The sequence below is a fragment of the Oryctolagus cuniculus genome, chromosome 7 (genome assembly GCF_964237555.1).
Source record: "Oryctolagus cuniculus chromosome 7, mOryCun1.1, whole genome shotgun sequence".
NCBI lineage: Eukaryota > Metazoa > Chordata > Mammalia > Lagomorpha > Leporidae > Oryctolagus > Oryctolagus cuniculus.
In genome coordinates, this window is record NC_091438.1 from 136,194,288 (window position 1) to 136,213,174 (window position 18,887).

General features: G+C 50.6%; 1 long non-coding RNA gene across 1 annotated transcript; it reads right to left on the reverse strand.

The window, feature by feature from the left end:
- Positions 1–889: 889 nt before the first annotated feature.
- LOC138850326 (uncharacterized) lies at positions 890–2,813 on the reverse strand. Its single transcript, XR_011390041.1, has 2 exons — positions 2,694–2,813; positions 890–1,232 (listed from the first exon to the last, which is right to left on the reverse strand). It is a non-coding gene; the product is annotated as an uncharacterized lncRNA (long non-coding RNA).
- Positions 2,814–18,887: the final 16,074 nt, after the last annotated feature.

Consider the following 18,887-nt stretch of genomic DNA (forward strand, 5'->3'; position numbering starts at 1 on the left):
CATTTGGGTGCCTGTTTGAGTCCTGGCTGCTCCACTTCTGATCCAACTCCCTGCTAATGTGCCTGGGAAAGCAGCAGAGGATGGCCCAAGTCCCTGGGCCCCTGCCACCCACATAGGATACCCGGAGGAAGCTCCTGGCTCCTGGTTTTGGGCTGGCCCACCCTGGTTGTTGTGGCCTTTTTGGAAGTGAACCAGCAGATGGAAGATTTCTCTCTCTCTTTCTCTCTGTCTCACCTTCTCTCTTTCAAATAAATAAATCCCTCATTTTAAATAAATAAATAAACAAAATAAAAGCTCTCAGCAAACTAGGAATGGAAGGGGAATTTCCTGAACAATAAAGGTTATCTACCCAACAGCTCTAGAAAAGCATCACTCTAAAGGGAATACTAACATCCTCTTTAAAATCATGGAACGACACTGGCTGTTGCTTGGCCTGGAGGTTATGATGCTCACATTCCAAGTCAGAGTACCTGGGTTCAGGCCCCAGCTCTGCTCCTGACTCCAGCTTCCTGCTAATGAACACGCTGGGAGGTAGCACGTGAGGCTCAAGCTTTTGGGGCCCTATCACCCCTGTGAGAGACCCAGATTGAGTTACCAGCTCCCAGCTTCAGCCTGGCCTAACTCCAAAAGATAGATGGCTGATCTCTCTGTCTCTTTATCTCTCTGCCTCTCAAATCAATGAGTAAATAAATGCATAATAGAAACACAGAGATGCCCACTACCACTGTTTCTCTTCAAAGCCAAACTAGCATTCCAGCCAGGATAGTATGACAAAAAATGAAATACAACATAAAGATTGAAAGGGAAGAAATGTGAATTACATGTTTATTTACATAGGAACCAAAAAAACAATAAGTATTAGAATAAATTTAACAAAGTTTCTAGACCATTTTTTTAAAAAAATATTTATTTATTTATTTGAAAGGCAGATTTATAGAGAGAAAGAAGGGGAAAGAGATTTTCAATCCACTGATTCACTCCCAAAGTGGCTGCAAAGGCCAGAGCTGGGCCAATCTGAAGCCAGGATCCAGGAGCTTCTTCCAGGTCTCCCACGCGGGTGCAGGGACCCAAGCATTTGGGCCATCTTCTACTGCTTTCCCAGGCCATTAGCCAGGAGCTGGATTGAAAGTGGAGCAGCTGGGACTTGAACCATTGCCCATATAGGATGCTGGTGCTGCAGGAGGCACCTTTACATGCTACTCCACAGGGTCAGCCCTTTGACTTTTTAAACACTGTAATAAAAAGAAAAGAGAAAGTTATCTTTTCCAATAGGAGAAAAAATAGAATTTAGGAGGTGTACTTTTAAAAATATTTATCATCTTGAATTGCAAATAGAAATAAGTATGGGAGGAACTAACAAAAGATGTTTGAGAACTTGGTGGAGAGAGTCATATACTTTAAAGACAATTAAAAAAATTTTTTAAATCTTTCATGGATAAGAGTTTAATGATGTATTTAACAATGTCCCTCTAAATTCATCTGCAAAGTCAATGCAACTCCAATCATAACAGATTTTTTGTGGATCTAGACCAATGAATTCTAATATTTCTTAGAAGAACAAAAGCACAATAATAGACACTATTAGAAAAAGGGAAAATCGGGGCCGGAGCTGTGGCACAACAGGTTAACGCCCTGGCCTGAAGTGCCAGCATTCCATATGGACGCCGGTTCGAGATCCAGCTGCTCCACTTCCGATCCAGCTCTCTGCTATGGCCCGGAAAAGCAATAGAGGATGGCCCAAGTCCTTGGGCTCCTGCACCCACGTGGGAGGCCCAGAGGAAGCTCCTGGCTCCTGGCTTCGGATCAGCACAGTTCCGGCCGTTGCGGCCGTCTGGGGAGTGAACCAGCGGATGGAAGACCTCTCTCTCAATCTCTCTCTCTCTCTCTCTCTGCCTCTCCTTCTCTCTCTGTGTAACTCTGACTTTCAAATAAATAAATATTTAAAAAAGAGAGAGAGAATGGTGAGGGTACTTCCTCTCCCAAATATAGACTTAGAAAGATAAAATATTTGGGATAGTATGGGACTGACACTGGGATGATCAAATAGATCAATGGAATAGAATATTCCAATAGGAATAAACCATGAAATGTAGAAATCTGTTAAATGGCAAAGACAGAAATGGCATTGCAGATCACTGGTGAGCAGAGGAACTATCTGATAAGTGAGAGGTTGGATATCCACGTAAAAAACAGTGAAATTGGATCCTTTCTCCAAACCATAAATATTACCTCTTCATATGGATTAAAGACTTAAATATGAATGACACAACTTTGAAGCTCATAGAAGAAAATATAGGAGAGTATCCTTATAGTCTCAGAACAAGAAAGTCTTCTTTTGACAAAGGAAAAAGGTGCCAACCCCTAAGACATATTCTAAATTCAATTACATTAAAATAAATAAAGCCCTTAGAAAGAAAACAAGACCACCAAGCGGAAGAAGCTATTTGCAACATGCAAACATGAGCCAGCTGCAAACATGAGCAAAAGACAGGAACAGGCATTTCTCGGAAGTGGGACATGAAAGACCAATCAACAGATGAGAAGATCAGCTCCATTCATAATCAAGGAAAATGCAGATTGAGGCAACATGAGACAATTTAACACCCACGAAATGAAGAAAGCAAAAAAATGAAGACAGCTGACACCACCAAGGGTTGGCTAGGCTCCGGATCAATAAGAATACTCACACTCACCCGGTAGGAATGTAAATTAGTACAAGCATTTTGGGAAACAGGAGGGTATTTCTTGTAAGTTTAAGCATGTGCATCTCCCACTTACACAGCAGTTCTCCTTCTAAAGAAACATGGGAGCTTGTGCAACAGGAAAGATGTCTAAGAACGTTCTAGAAGCAAGAAGAAATTGGAAAACACCCCAATGGCCACTAACAAGAAGCGAGTGACATTAATTTTTAGTATAGCCAAACAGTGATCTATATAAATGAAAAATGAGTGTGTTTGTCAAAAGACAAAGTTACAACAAATTTACTTATAGATCTGACTTTTCTTTGGCATTCTTCAGTCATGGTAACCTCTATTCTACCAAACAGAGTGAGGGCTGCTGTCAGGCAACAGTAACACAGGGTTTTGTGAGATGCAAACAAGGAAACACAATAGTAGGAGCAAACTGATTTATTCACATCAGGTTACTTTTCTGTAAGAGTGAAGGCAGAAGGGACCTTCTTTTTTATTACTCATTTATTTTTCATAAAGCAGCTTTATTTTTTTTTCTTTTTTTAACTTTTATTTAATGAATATAAATTTCCAAAGTACAGCTTGTAGAATACAATGGCTTCCCCCCCACATAACTTCCCTCCCACCCACAACCCTCCCCTTTCTCGTTCCTTCTCCCCTTCTATTAACATCGAGATTCATTTTCATTTCTCTTATATATAGAAGATCAGTTTAGTATATATTAAATAAAGATTTCAACAGTTTGCACCCACATAGAAACACAAAGCGAAAAATACTGTTTGAGTACTAGTTATAGCATTAAATCACAGTGTACAGCACATTAAGGACCGAGATCCTACATGAGGAGTAAGTGCACCGTGACTCCTGTTGTTGACTTAACAAATTGACACACTTGTATATGGCATCAGTAATCTCCCTGGGCTCCAGTCATGAGTTGCCAAGGCTATGGAAGCCTTTTGAGTTCACCGACTCTTATCATGTTTAGACAAGGTCATAGTCAAAGTGGAAGTTCTCTCCTCCCTTCAGAGAAAGGTACCTCCTTCTTTGATGGCCCGTTCTTTCCACTGGGATCTCACTCGCAGAGATCTTTCATTTAGGGTTTTGTTTTTTGTTTGTTTGTTTGTTTGTTTGTTTGCCAGAGTTCTTGGCTTTCCATGCCTAAAATACTCTCATGGGCTCTAGAGCCAGATCCACATGCCTTCAAGGCTGATTCTGAGGCCAGAGTGCTGTTCAGGGCATCTGCCATTCAATGAGTCCATAAAGCAGCTTTATTGAAATACAATTCACATATCACGTAATTCACCTCCTGAAACTGTAATCCAGGGGTCCTCAGCATGATCACAGAGTTGGGCAACCATCACCACAATCAGTTTTACATTTTTTTCTCACCCAAAACAAATAAACGCCAGAGTGGGCATTGTGGAGTGGTAGGGTTAGCCACCATCATCCCATATGGGAATACCTTAGTTAAAGTCCTGCTTTTGATCCAGCTTCCTGCTAGTGCAGACCCTGGGAGGCAGCAGACAGTGGCTCAAGGACTTGGGTCCCTGCTGTGCATGGGGAAGACCCCGATAGAGCTCCGGGCTCTTGGCTTCCACCTAGTCCAGCCCTGGCTGTTGAAGGCATTTGGGGAGTGATGGAAGAGCTCTCCTATTCGTGCAGTCTCTCTCTCTCTTTCTGTAACTCTGTCTTTCAAATAAATAAAATAATAATAAAAAGAAAGAAAACCCCATAACCATTAGTAGTTACTGCCCTACATCTTCTTCCTCACCCCTTGGCCCCTGGCAGTCACTTCCCTGATTTCTGGCTCTGTGAATTTGCCTGTTCTGGACAACTTTTTTTTAAATTTATTTATTTATTTTAAAGTAAGAGTTACAAGGCCGGCGCCGCGGCTCACTAGGCTAATCCTCCACCTTGCGACGCCAGCACACCGGGTTCTAGTCCCGGTCGGGGCACCAGATTCTGTCCCGGTTGCCCCTCTTCCAGGCCAGCTCTCTGCTGTGCCCAGGGAGTGCAGTGGAGGATGGCCCAAGTACTTGGGCCCTGCACCCCATGGGAGACCAGGATAAGTACCTGGCTCATGCCATCGGATCAGCGCGGTGCGCCAGCCACAGCGCACCGGCTGCGGCGGCCATTGGAGGGTGAACCAACGGCAAAGGAAGACCTTTCTCTCTGTCTCTCTCTCTCTCACTGTCCACTCTGCCTGTCAAAAAAAAAAAAGTAAGAGTTACACAGAGGGGGAAGGAGAGGCAGAGAGAGAGAGAGAGAGAGAGAGAGAGAGAGAGAGAGAGAGAAAGGTCTTCCATCTGCTGGTTCACTTCCCAAATGGCTGCAATGGCCAGAACTGCACCCATCCACAGCCAGAAGCCAGGAGCTTTTTCTGGATCTCCCACATGGGTGCAGGGGTCCAAGGACTTGGGCCATCTTCCACTGCTTTCCCATGCCAGAGCAGAGAGCGGATGGGAAGTGGAGCAGCCAGGACTCGAACCAGCGCCCGTATGGGATACCAGCACTGCAGGTGGCGGCTTTACCACTACGCCACAGTGCTGGCCCCTGGACAAGGTTTTAAATAGTCCTCCTGCTAACTGTAGTTATGTATCCATTTTTTTAAAAGATTTATTTATTTATTTGAGAGGCAGAGTTATGGACAAAGGCTATCATCAGGGAGCTGCATCAGAAATGGAGCAGCCGGGACTTGAACCAGCACCCATATGGGATGCCAACACCGCACGCAGCTACCTAACCCACTAAGCCACAGCTCCAATTCCAATGATGTATCCTTTACCCAGCATCTTCCCATTTCCCCTAGCCCTCCACGCCTCTGGTAACCAGCACGAGACCACACATGAGTGAGGCTGTACAGTCTTTGTCCTGTGCGCTCGCCTGGTTTATTTCACTTAACATGATGTCCTCCCAGTCCATCCCTGTTGTCACAGTGGACAGGATTTTCATCTTTTTTATGGTTGAAGAGTACTTGACTGTGCATGTGCGCATTTTCTTTTCTTTATTAAGGTTTATTTATTTATTTGAAAGGCAGAGTTACAGAGAGACAGAGAGAGGTGTCTTCCATCCACTGGCTCACTTCCCAGAGGGCTACAACGGCCAGAGCTGTGCCAATCCGAAGCCAGGAGCCAGGAGCTTCCTTCAGGTCTCCCACACGGGGGAAGGTGTCCAAACACTTGGGCCATCTTCCACTGCTTTCCTAGGCCATAGCAGAGAGCTGGATCGGAAGCGGAGCACCAGGAATCAAACCAGCGCCCGTATGGGATGCCGGCACGGCAGGCAGCAGCTTTACCAGCTATGCCACAGCGCTGGTCCCTACACCCATTGTTTTTATCCCTTCATCCCCTTACAGGAGCCTCAATTGACTGTGTGTGTTGACTACCGTGAACAGTGCTGCAATGGACACAGGAGTGCATGTATCTCCGCCACACACGGATCTCGGTTCCTTTGGTTTTATACCCGGCAGAGGAGCTGCCAGAACAAAGAGCACTTCCTTAAGATACTGTCTCAGGTACACTGGGATCTCCTGCTTTCAGGGAAGATTGGGCTATTTGGGGATCCACCTGCTTCCTTAAAGTTTCCATTTGATTACGTGGCATTTAGCATTTTGGTTTGATCTGCTCTGTTAGGGCCTAGTGCAGGAACTCAATGCAAAACAATGACCCCCGTGATTTGTCTTTTAACAGCTTCAGTCAGCCATCACAAAACAGCAAAATAGAATGCTGAATGAGAAAAGCAAGTTGTCAAAGGCTGCCACAGAATGAAAGCATTTTTATAAAGTTCAAAAGGAGGCACCCCATATCAGGGTACCTGGGTTTGACCCCAGCTCCAGCCCTGGACTGCAGCTTCCTGCTGACGCAGACCCCAGGAGGCAGTGGTGATGGCTCAGGCGACTGGGTTCCTGCCACCCTCGTGGGAGGCCTGGATTGAGTTCCCCACTGCAACCACTGTGGACTATTTGGGAGTGACCAACAACTGGAGCGAGTGCTCTCACTCTCTTGATGTCTCTCTCAAGTAACAAAAGAAGGAAGGAATAGAGGAAGGGAGGAGAGAAGAGAGGGAGGAAGGGAGGAAGGGGGAGGAAAGCACACAACCAAATAACACGCTGGGTATTTTGTATGTGGGAATATATATAAATAAAATACTGGGTATTTTGATTTAAATTTAAACAAATTAAAATTGAACGAAAAAGTGCAGCCTCTCAGCCCCAGTGGCTGCATCCCAGGTGCTAGGCAGCCGCGTGGCTCGGACAACGTGGTCCACAGAACAGCTCCCTTCGCACAAAGTGTTCTGTGGGTGGCTCAGCCCTGGACCGGAGCCAGGCAAGCTCTCTCGGACAGGGCCAGGTGCCTGCTTCTTGAACTTGTGGAAGATAAGCTCTCAACTGCTCGGCTCTGCTGCTGAACCTCAAACAGCCAAAGGTGAGGGTCATACAAACACAGGTCCCTGTGTCTGAGGCTAACTCCCTGATTTCTACCAGTGTGCCACTTCGTCCTTTAGGAAATGCACAATGGTGGTTCCCATGGATAAAGAAAGCTCATACAACCAATTTAACTCCAAACGGTTCAGGGAAAAATTATACACATACATAATATGCACATACATATGCACAAACACACACACACAAACACACACACACACAGACAGGCAGCCTGACAGATTGAGAAAGCAAATATGGTGAAATGTTGGTAACATTTTAAGGATTTGGGTAAGGGGTATATAGGAGTGTTTGTATTCTGACAACTTTTTTATGAATCTCAAATTATGAAATTAAGATCTTAAAAACACAAACAGTAGGCCAGCTGTCGCTCCCCCTCTTCGCGGAGGAACGACACAGGACCCTGCGCTGTTCTTTCGTCTGCTCGGCCCTCCCCGGGTTTGCTGCTGGTTCTTCCCGGGTTGGCTACTATCCCTTCCACCTCCGTGGAAGGGCAGTTCCCCCTAGCCACATTCCCCACTTCCGCAGGGGAGCGGCACACTGCCGGCCGGCTCTTCTCGGGGGCTGCACAGGTGTTCCCCTTAGATGTTCCCCATAGATGTTCCTGGTGCATGCCGTCTCTCTCCTCCTTTATAGTCCTCCTCCGCCAATCCTAACTCGGCTGCCCACACGCCGAGTACGCTGCTCTCCTCCAATCAATAGCAAGTCCTACAGTTTATTAGTTGAACTGGAGGCAGCTGTGCGGAAGCTGTTTACTTCTCTCCCAGCGCCATATTGTGGGAGAGCAGATGCATAGAATAAGTCTTAATTCCAGTAACTTAGTCTAGTCCGGTTGCTCCCCACAGATCCCCCTTTCTTTTTATTTTTTGGCGTTGATACGCGCCTGTCTACGGTGTCCCACGGCACACACTCTGCTCTACTTGCTAGAGTTGCCACAGGCTCTTACAAGTCCTATCAATCAGGCAAACCGAATCCGGGTCCTCTCTTCGCCATGTTGTGAGGAGGTTTTTAGGCGCTGATGCGTGCCTGTGTTCGGTGCCCTGCAGCGCATGCTCTGGTCGAGCCTGCAGGGGCTTACAAGCCCTATCAGGCAAACCGAATCCAAGCCTTCTCATTGCCTTTTTGTGGGGAGGCCTTACTGATGTTAATTCGTGCCTGTCTTCGGTGACCTGCGGCGCATAAGCTGCTAGCCGCCGCAGGTGCTCATCGTGCTCATCGCCTCACTTAATCAGGCAGACCGAATCCAAGCTCTCACATTGCAGTGTTGTAGGGAGGCCTTTCTATTTCTCTATTTCTCTATCTCCGGGCATTCCTATTTCTCCCATTTTACTTCTATCTTCCAGCATTCCTATTTCTCTCACTTTGCTTCTAAACTTCTATTTCTCTTATCCCTGCAGCTTCCCGGCTCTGCGCCGCTTCAGCCAGCGCCTCTCTCATCTACGTGGCTCCGCTTTCCACGCCCTTCGCGTCTGCACCACGGCCTACGCCAGCCCCGTTCCCTATCTACTTGTGCCCCGCACGCTCTCTCTGCGCACGGCAGCCTCCGCGAGTCACACAGCGTAGCTTACGTGTCCGCCACTAGCATTCAATCTAAGTTCCCCGGGCTAGCCTGGCGAATTCAACCCAGCTTACGTCTCCGCCCCACGATTTGGCTTCCCGTCCTTTGCTCCCCGGGCTAATCAGACGGATCCCAATCTGGCTTACGTTTCAGCTTCTGGTTTCAACTTTTTGCCCCCTATTCCCGGGCTAACTTGAGAATCCCAAAGTGGCTTTCGTGTCCGCCTCGGCCTGCCCCCCGCGGCTTCAATTTCCCTAACACTTTTCTCTACCCGGTATGTTTCCCTAAGTTTTCTTCCAACAATATTCCTCCCTCATTTCTCCTGGCCTCTCCCCACAGTCCGCGTCCGAGTCTGTTTGTTCTAGCTTTCACTTTCGACCTTAGACCTTAGAGATTTCTCCCAGCTTCCCCCTGTAGTCCGTATCTGAATCTATGCCTAGGCTTTCAATAGCTTCTTCCGGCACCCTTTTCGTCCGGCTTTTCCCTAGGCTGTTTGCTAGTCTCTCTCTCCGGTATTTTCCCTAGGCTGTTTGCTAGTCTCTCTCTCCGATATTTTCCCAATTCTTCCCGTTTCTTCCCTCCTAAGTTTGCTATCCGTCCTAGGTTTCCTATCCGAGTCACGGCACCATTATGTCGCTCCCCCTCTTCGCGGAGGAACGACACAGGACCCTGCGCTGTTCTTTCGTCTGCTCGGCCCTCCCCGGGTTTGCTGCTGGTTCTTCCCGGGTTGGCTACTATCCCTTCCACCTCCGTGGAAGGGCAGTTCCCCCTAGCCACATTCCCCACTTCCGCAGGGGAGCGGCACACCGCCGGCCGGCTCTTCTCGGGGGCTGCACAGGTGTTCCCCTTAGATGTTCCCCATAGATGTTCCTGGTGCATGCCGTCTCTCTCCTCCTTTATAGTCCTCCTCCGCCAATCCTAACTCGGCTGCCCACACGCCGAGTACGCTGCTCTCCTCCAATCAGGAGTAGGTCCTACAGTTTATTAGTTGAACTGGAGGCAGCTGTGCGGAAGCTGTTTACTTCTCTCCCAGCGCCATATTGTGGGAGAGCAGATGCATAGAATAAGTCTTAATTCCAGTAACTCAGTCTAGTCCGGTTGCTCCCCACAGCCAGCTTTGTGTCATAGTGGATTAAGCCACTGTCTGCAATGCCGGCATCCCATACGGGTGCTAGTTTGAGTTCTGGTTGCTCCTCTTCTGATCCAGCTTTCTGCTTATGGCCTGGGAAAGCAGTGGAGGATGGCTGGAGTGTTTGAGTCCCTGCACCCACATGGGAGACTCAGAAGAAGCTTCTGGATCCTGGCTTCAGATTGGTCCAGCTCCAGCAATTGCAGCCATCTGGGGAGTGAACCAGCAGATGGAAGACCTCTCTCGTCTCTCCTCTCACTTTCTGTGTAACTCTGCCTTTCAAATAAATAAATAAATCTTTTCAGAAAACACAAACAGATACAATAACATACTTTTATAATAAGGTGAAATGTTATAAGAAAATGTTTGCAACAGCAAGTATGTTCTCCTTCCATAAAAAGTTGGCTTGACAAATTCACTCCAGGGACAGGCTCTGGTGTCTTGGGACACCCACATTCCATACCAGAGTGTCTCTTTCAAGTCTTGCCCACAGCACTTCCCATTCACCTTCCAGCTGATGGGCATGCTGGGAGGAGGAAGATAATGGCTAAATACTTGGGAGACCTCGATGGTGTTCCAGCCTCCTAACTTTGGCCTGGCCCAGTCCTGGCTGTTGCAGGCATTTAGGGAATGAACTGCAAATGAAAAATTCTCCCTCTCTTTCCTCTCCTCCCCCTTTAAGAGAAACTGAAAATTCAGAAAATAATAAAAAGAACCAGCTTCATGGAGCTGAGCTGGACAGGAAGGAGGAAGGGCAGGGCTGCAGAAATGCTGAGGCACACGTGCAGGCGTCCTCATGAGCTGGCTCTGGGCTCCAAGCGGGAGGGAGGAATGGAGATGAGGAGAGGCTCACGGATGAGGAACTGGAGGGGCCAGGAGCCCAGGGCTGCCCTGGGCTCATGGTGCAGAAGCTGGAGCAGGTGGGGGAGTGAGAGCTGGTGGTCTGGGAGAGTGTGTTGGGGTGTCCAGTTCTAGAGGTTGTGCACATCCAGATGATGGCCCGGTCCAGGTAGCTGAAGTGCAAAAGACCCTGGAGACAACCCCATGTTGGGGCCAGGAATGCCCCCACGTGGTGGCAGCATGGCCGTCAGGTAGGCTGTGAGGCTGTGCCCACTTCAAGAGAATAAGGCCAAGAGGCTGGAGAGCAGCACAGGAGAGTGATGGGGCGGGGGGGTGGACACCGCTCACACGGAGCCTCATCTGAATGCAGCATATCTTGGAATCAAGAGGAAATCCAACCATGTCCCTGGCTCCTGCCATACCCGGAGCCAGGGAGAAAGAGCTGCCTCTTCATGAGAGCTGCGTGGAGGCGGTGTGGTGTCCTTGGCAATGGGAGGCCCTCCGAAGTCCAGGGAAAAGGCTGAGGGTATGCAAAGGTTGCTTGTCACGGGCCACAGAGCCTGGGATTTCATTCACACGCTGGCCTCAGGTCCAGCTGCACGGCATGGCTGGTAGGCGGTGCTCAGAAACGTTTACTGGGCTAACAGGTGGGTTGGGGAGTGCATGGGTGGCAGATGGAAGAATGAAGGGAGGGGTGTGATGGATGGATGGACGGACGGACAGATGCATGCATGGATGGATGGATGGATGGACAGACAGATGGATGGATGGACGGGTGGTTGGATATGAGGATGTGTGGGAGAATGGGTGGCTGAGTAGATGGATGGGTGGGTTGGGGGTTGGGGGGATGGATGAGGGAGGGGGTGAGTGGGTCAGTGAATGAATGGGTGAATGCATGGGTGAATGAGTAGATGCATATGCAGATGGGTAGATGGATGGGAAGATGATTGGAGTGAGGAGTGAGATGGCATGGGTGTGGGTGAGTGAACAAACTTGAGTTGCATAAACTAAGCATTCCAGGAAACATACAAGAACAGCCTGGGAGGACGACGAGGTAACAGAGATGTTACGTCTGACCTTGCCCCCACATTGCAGCCCACTTACAAGAGCAGCTATAACCACACTAGGTTGCAAAACCTGCTCCTTGGTGTCCCCCAGCCCAAAGCTTATCTGTGGGTGGGAGCCCGCACTTGTGTCCTCTGGGTCCAGGGTATAGGGGCAGAGGCCATGGGACCAAGGGAGCAGACTAGCCACGTCTGGGAACGCTTCTTCCCTCTCAGGACCAAGGTCAGACCCCAGGGAAGCAGAGGCGAACACAGACCCCATGTAGTTCTGACTACAGATGCTCTGGACCTGCCTTTACCTCTCTCTAGCGTTGCTCTCTTATATTTATTTACTTATTTATTTTTTGACAAGCAGAGTGGACAGTGAGAGAGACAGACAGAGAGAAAGGTCTTCCTTTTTCCGTTGGTTCACCCCCCAATGGCCGCTGCGGCTGGTGCGCTACGGCCGGCGCACCGCGCTGATCCAAAGTCAGGAGCCAGGTGCTTCCTCCTGGTCTCCATGCGGGTGCAGGGCCCAAGCACTTGGGCCATCCTCCACTGCACTCCCGGGCCACAGCAGAGAGCTGGCCTGGAAGAGGAGCAACTGGGACAGAATCCGGCGCCCCAACCGGGATTAGAACCCAGCGTGCCAGCACTGCAGGCGGAAGATTAGCCTAGTGAGCTGTGGCACCTGGTTGCTCTTCCTGGCGAGATTTTCAGGGAGAATGCCCCCCTCCCTTCCACCTGCCCACCCGGGTACTGAGGGACACAAACCAGCCGCTGAGGGAAAGAAGCCCCTGATGAGGCGGGAGCCCTCCTTTGTCTGGCTGCTCCCGGCCCCATCCACCAGCCACAGGGTTACAGAGGGAGACCTTTCCCACCCCCCACCCACATTGGAGGTTTTATCTCTTTTATCTTTGATCTCAGCCTCTGATTCCCTCCCCCCTGCCCCGCCATGCCTTCCCCAGCCCCGCCGCCGGCCTGGCCACCACAGGCCAAGCGCAGAGAGCTGAGATAAGGCCCTCCTGGCCAGCAGACCACAGGCGGGGATGCGGGGAGGGGAGTGCTTCTTTTTGCCCACTCCCAGCTAGAATGCCGCTTCCTTACCCAAAAGCAGGTCCCAGGAGGGCAGCTGGGCAGCCAGCCCAGCCTCTTCACAGCACCGAGATTTGCACACCAGCACTCAGAATCAATTATGTCCTAATTAATTCACTTCTCATCTGGGGGCACCAATCAAAGGCAGAAAATCCTGCCAATCTGAGCAGAGAAGCAGGGAACACAGCGCTGGCTGCCAGGGGCTGGCAGAGCCTCCTCCAGACTTCTCGGCAGAGGACTGGACGGACCCTCTGGGCCCCCCAGATCTGCCGACCCAGGTCCAACACCCAAATTCTACAGCGACCTCCCACGGACACCTCCTCCATGCCTGGCCAGAGGCTGCATCCGGGCTCATAGACCCATCCATCCCTGCCTTCACTGAGCACTGGGGAGCCCAGGTGAGCAGTGCCCAGCCCAGCCCAGGAAACCTGGGGAGGCCTCCCGCGGAAGGTGACATTGCAGCTAGGTGTTGTGGGAAGAAAGAAACAGGGGAAGAGCACTGCAAGCAGAGAGAGCAGTAAGGGAAAGGGGGTCTAGAGCCATGAAAACCAGCATGTGATGAGACAGAGGTGGGGAATGGGATGACCGGGGCAGCAGGCTTGGGAAGGGGAAGGGAGATGGGGGTGGATAATCAAGCAATGAAGCTCCAGGGTGGGAGAGAATTAGGGCACTGGTTTGTTTTGTCTTTCGTTTGTTTGTTTTTATGTATTTATTTGGAAGGAGTGACAGAGGAGATCTTTGAACTGCTGATTCATTCTCCAAATGCTTGCAACAGCAGGGGCAAACCAGACAGAAGCCAGGAGCCAGGAACTGCATCCGGGTCTCCCATGTGGATGGCCGGAACTCAAGCACTTGAGCCATCATCTGCTGTCTCCCAGGGTGCACCGGCAGGAAGCTGGGCCAGAAGCAGAGTAGCTGGCACTTGAACCAGGGACTCCGACATGGGAGGCAGGTGTCCCCAGCAGAATCTTAATCCCGCCACAACTCCTACCTCAAGGGGCTGGCTCTGAAGGCTGGGAAGGCAGCGAGGAAGACCTGGGACTCGGCAGCGGCGGGAAGCCACAGTGGTTTTCAGCTGGGCAGGGACCCGCTGGAATTTGTGATTGGGAGAAGCCTGCATCTGGGCACAGCAAGCGCAGTATCCCGGGACTGAAGTCAGGTCCCCCAGGAATGCGACAGTGTGGCCTGGACTCCTGCAGGGGCACTGGCTGTGCCCACCCCGACCCCCGGACCCGAGCGAAGAGCCAGGGTCAGAGATGGGTTGCTGTGAATGAGAAACAGTGTGACCAGAAGTGCGGAGCCTGATCCAGCCGGCTGTGTGGCCTTGGCAGGTCACTGTCCCTCTCGGGACCTTTGTCTCCTCATCCTTCAGAGTGGACAAGGAAAGAACGCAGGGCACTGACACTCCAGAAAAATCCATGGCAAAGGGAACCTTTAATAGGAGCATGCGAATGAGGGACAAGACTTGGTGGCTTTTTCCTTTTGCTCTCTCTCTCTCTTTCTTTTGTTGTTTTTTGCTTTTTCATTTTTTTCTCTTTTCTTTTTCTTCTTTTTTTTTTTTATTTGAAAGGCAGAGAAACAGAGACAGACAGACAGATCTCCCACCCACTGGTTTACTCCCCAAAGGCCCAAAGCAACCAGGGCTGGGCCAGACCAAAGCCAACAACATAGAATTCAATTGGAATCTCCCACATAGAGACTTGCACCATCATCTGCCTCCCAAGGTGCACGCTAACAGGGAGCTGGAATCAGGAGCGGAGCTGAACTTGAACCCAGGCCCTCTGATATGGAGTATGGATGTCTCAAGCGATGTCTTTAACCATTGAACCAAACAACCACCCTCTCTGTGGCATTGTCTCTGAGCCTGGAAGGATGGGTAAAATTTTAGCTAGTAGACACAGAGGCAAGGTGGGTGCTCCAGGCACGGGGAACAGCAGAGCAGGAGCTGGGAGGCCGAACGTGCGGGGCGTGTCCAGGGCGGAAGAGCAGGGGTCCAGATTCTGGTTTCTGTCTGAGTCACCAACTCGGATGCTTTCTGTAAGCCAGCAGCCTCCAGTAAACACCTGTTTGCACAATCGAGGTCACACACAGGGGCGTGTTTGCACAATGGCCCGTTTGCACAATCTCAGCCGACTGCTGTATTCCAGCCTCGACAGGGCCCGTCAGCTCCCTCCCCTGGCCAGCAGCCCCTCCCCGCCAGCCCCGCCCCGGCCCTGCCCCAGCCCCGCCCCAGCCCCTCTGCAACAGTCTGTGGCTTGACCCACCCAGCAGCCACACACATCGTGGGCAATAGCACAAGCAGGAAGAATCTCACCCTCATCAGCAGGGTTGTCCCAGAAGAGGGATCCCTCACCTTGTCTGCTACAGGAGAGAGAACCTACAAAGTTGACACTGGGTACAGGTGGAGGGGACCACTCCTCATCTGCCTGGTGGCGCTTTTCAGACCACCATGGACAACACTTACAAAGTGATTATTGTTTACCTAGCTCTGTTCCACAAGCCTTATATTCCACTCTGATTTCCCTCAAGAATTCTATGAAGCAGATTCTATTCTACCCATTTTAAAGGTGACAAAACTGAGACTGAGAGAGGTTGAACAACTTATCCAGGGTCACGTAGGTAGTAAGGACAAAAGCAAACAAGACAGCTGACTCCTCAGCCCGTGGACACAAGCTGTCTACATTCCACGGTCTCTCCCCGGGGAAAGTCCTTCTGTCAATCTAACGTCCACTTCCAAACATCTTTCGTTTTAGTTCCTGCTGCTCCATTCCCTGGTCCTCAAAAGAGGAGGGGCCATAAGAACAGGAAAACCTCACTCTAGAATATTGATTTGGGGGCCAGCATTGTGACGCAGTAGGTGAATCCACCGCCTGTGATGGCGCTGGTTCAAGTCCTGAATGCTCTACTTTCAATCCAGCTCCTTGCTGCTGACCTAGGAAAAGCAGTGGAAGATGGCCTAAGTGTTTGGGCCTCCACCACCCACATGGGAGACCTGGATGGAGTTCCAGGCTCCAGGCTTTGGGCTGGCCCAACTCTGGCCGTTGCAGCCATCTGGGGAGTGAATCAGTGGATAGAAGATTCTCTCTCTCTCTCTCTCTCTCTCTCTCTCTCTCTCTCTCTCTCCCCAACTCTGACTTTCAAATAAACAAATAAATAAATCTTTTTTTATAATTGCATTGTTGGGGCGGTGTTGTGGTGCAGTGGATTAATGGCCTGGCCTGAAGCACCAGCATCCCATATGGGCGCCAGTTCGAGACCCGGCTGCTCCACTTCCAATCCAGCTCTCTGCTATGGCCTGGAAAAACAGTGGAAGAAAGCCCAAGTCCTTGGGCCCCTGAACCCATGTGGGAGACCCAGAAGAGGCTCCTGGCTCCTGGCTTCAGATCAGCGCAGCTCCAGGTATTGCAGCCAACTGCGGAGTGAGCCAGCGGATGGAAGACCTCTCTCTCTCTCTCTCTCTCTCTCTCTCTCTCTCTCTCTCTCTCTGCCTCTCCTCTCTGTGTAACTCTGACTTTCAAATAAATAAATAAATCTTTTAAAAAAATAATTGGATTGCTCAGAGAGGATAGAGGAAAGCAATCTTTCTGGACACCTATTACGTTGGTTGCATGCCAGGCCTTGCACGCCTCACAAAATCCCGGGCAGTGAGGTGGGATCCCTGTGACAAATGAGGAAACAGAGACTTGGAGAGGATCCGCAACTTCTAGAAGCTTCTGCAGCCCAATAACTACGCACTGAGGGACTGGTGAGGCAAAGATCAGAACACGGCTCCAGCCCCCGGATTGCAGGCAGACAGCCGACCGCTCACTGCAGTGTCACAGGATCAACAAGGAGAGATGTAGAAGACCAGAACGATGCTCAGCCAGGCTGGGGGCAGAGCTGTGTCGGGAACAGGTCTCAGCCAGGCAGAAGTGACAGGCGATCAGCAGGAACAAAGGCCAGAGGTGTCCCAGAGCCTGGGGCGAGCAAGGACACGCCAGCAGATTCGACATGGCTGGGGCACGAGGTGGGACCTCTCGGGCTGCAGAGGCCGGGGAGGCAGAGGTGGGGGCATCTTGACTGACCCACTAAGGACTTGGGGTGCAGTGAAGGGGCTCTGGAGAGAGGCAGGGAGAGGAGAGGAATCGCAGAGTTGCAGACAGGCCCCCGTCGGGAGCTCCACAAAGCAAGAACTGAAGCTCCTTTCAAGCCACTGTGTCGCCGCACCTGCTCTGCGAGCGGAGGCCCGTTCTCCTTCACTAAGAACTGAGTGGACATGGGAGTGCAGGGACAGGGATGCCCCCTGGGTCCCTGGGGTGGACGACTTGGGGAATGAGAGGATGGTGGTTAATCACCGGAAGGAGGTGTTCCGGGATTGGGCACAGTGATGTTCGGGAAGATTCATCCATCCGCCACTCATTCAGCAAGGCAGTACTGAGAGCTTAGTAGTGTAGATAATAGGGACAAAGTAAAGTTTTGAGCAAAATAAGCAAAACCTGTGTCCTCACGGAATGTCCTTCCTTCCGCGTCAGATGGAGAACAGGAAGATGGGGGAGGGGAGACAGGGACTTGTGGGAGTTGTCATTTTTTTAAAGATTTATTTGTTTATTTGAAAGGCAGAGTGACAGTGAGAGAGAGAGACAGAGATCTTTCATCTGCTGAGTCATTCCCCAAATGGCCACGATAGCCAACAGTAGGCAAAGCCAAAGCCAGGAGCCTGGAGCTCCATCCAGGTCTCCCATGAGGGTGGCAGGAGCCTGAGCACTTGGGCCATCACCTGCTGCCCTCCCAGGCACATTAGCAGGGATGTAGATTGCAAGTAGAGCAGCCAGGACTCGAACCGGTGCTCCAATGTCAGATACTGGCATCACAAGCGGCCGCTTAACCCACTGTGCCATTTCCAAAGGATGGTAAGAGAAGGTTTCAGTGAGAAGGAGACATCCAAGGACTTGAAGAGGAAGGAGAGGCCCGGGTTGTTACTTGGGAGGAAATGGCCCAGGCAGAAGAAACAGCATGGTCAAAGGCCCTGGGGCAAGGAGGCAGCCTAACCAGCTGGGGACACAATAAGGAAAACAGAGTGAGGGGAGGGAGGGGAGACTAACAGGAGAGGAACCAGGGAGGTGATGCAGGTGCCAGGTGTGCAGGGCCTCAGGCCACTGAAGGGGCTTGGACTTTGGCTCTGGGTGAGACAGGAGCCACTGGAGGGTTCAGGGTGGAGACCAGCACACTCTGACTTCTGTTGATCAATACCACACTGGCCACTGAAGAAGAAGAGACAGAGATGAGGACCAGCGAGGCCAGAAAGGGGTTGTTGCAACAATCAAACCAAGAGAACAGAGCAGTAGGGCCAACACTGTGATGTAATGGATAAAGCCCCTGCCTGCGATGTCGGCATCCCACTTGGGCACTGGATCGTGTCCTGGCTACTCTACTTCCAATCCAGCTCTCTGCTGTGGCCTAGGAAAGCATAGAATATGGCCCAAGTCCTTGGGTTCCTGCACCGGTGTGGGGGACCCAGAAGTTCCTGGCTCCTGGCTTCAGACCAGCCCAGCTCTGGTCACTGTGGCCATTGGGAAGTGAGCCAGCAGATGGAAGATCTCTCTCTGTCTCTCACTTTCCCTATATATATAACTCTGCCTTTAAAATAAATAAGGAAATCTTTCAATCTTTAGAAGAGAGACAAAGAGAGAAAGAGACAGAGAGAAGGGTGGCTTGTTACCTGGGCAGGTGTTGGTTTAAGTGGAATTGATCATTTCTAACCCATTGCAAACATTCTAACACAGGACCAAGCTGAATTTTCCAGAGACTACCTGTCTGCCCAGGATTCTGGCTGTGTTTTGAGAGCAGAGTCAATGGGATCAGCTGAGTGCATGGAGCCTGCAGGACAACTTGGGGAGCCTGTAGCAGACAGGCAGGTCATTGGAGCGGGAACCCAGAACCGCAGCCCTCCACTGCCCGCTTTCCTGCAAAGGGTCACATGTGAACTGACACTCGGCTCCTCTGTTGGCACTACTCTTTATCAATAAACTATGAGCAGTCTGAACCTTCAGAAAATGCACAGGAAATGCTTCGTTCACTATTACAAGAGGGGCAGGCATTGTGACGCAGCAGC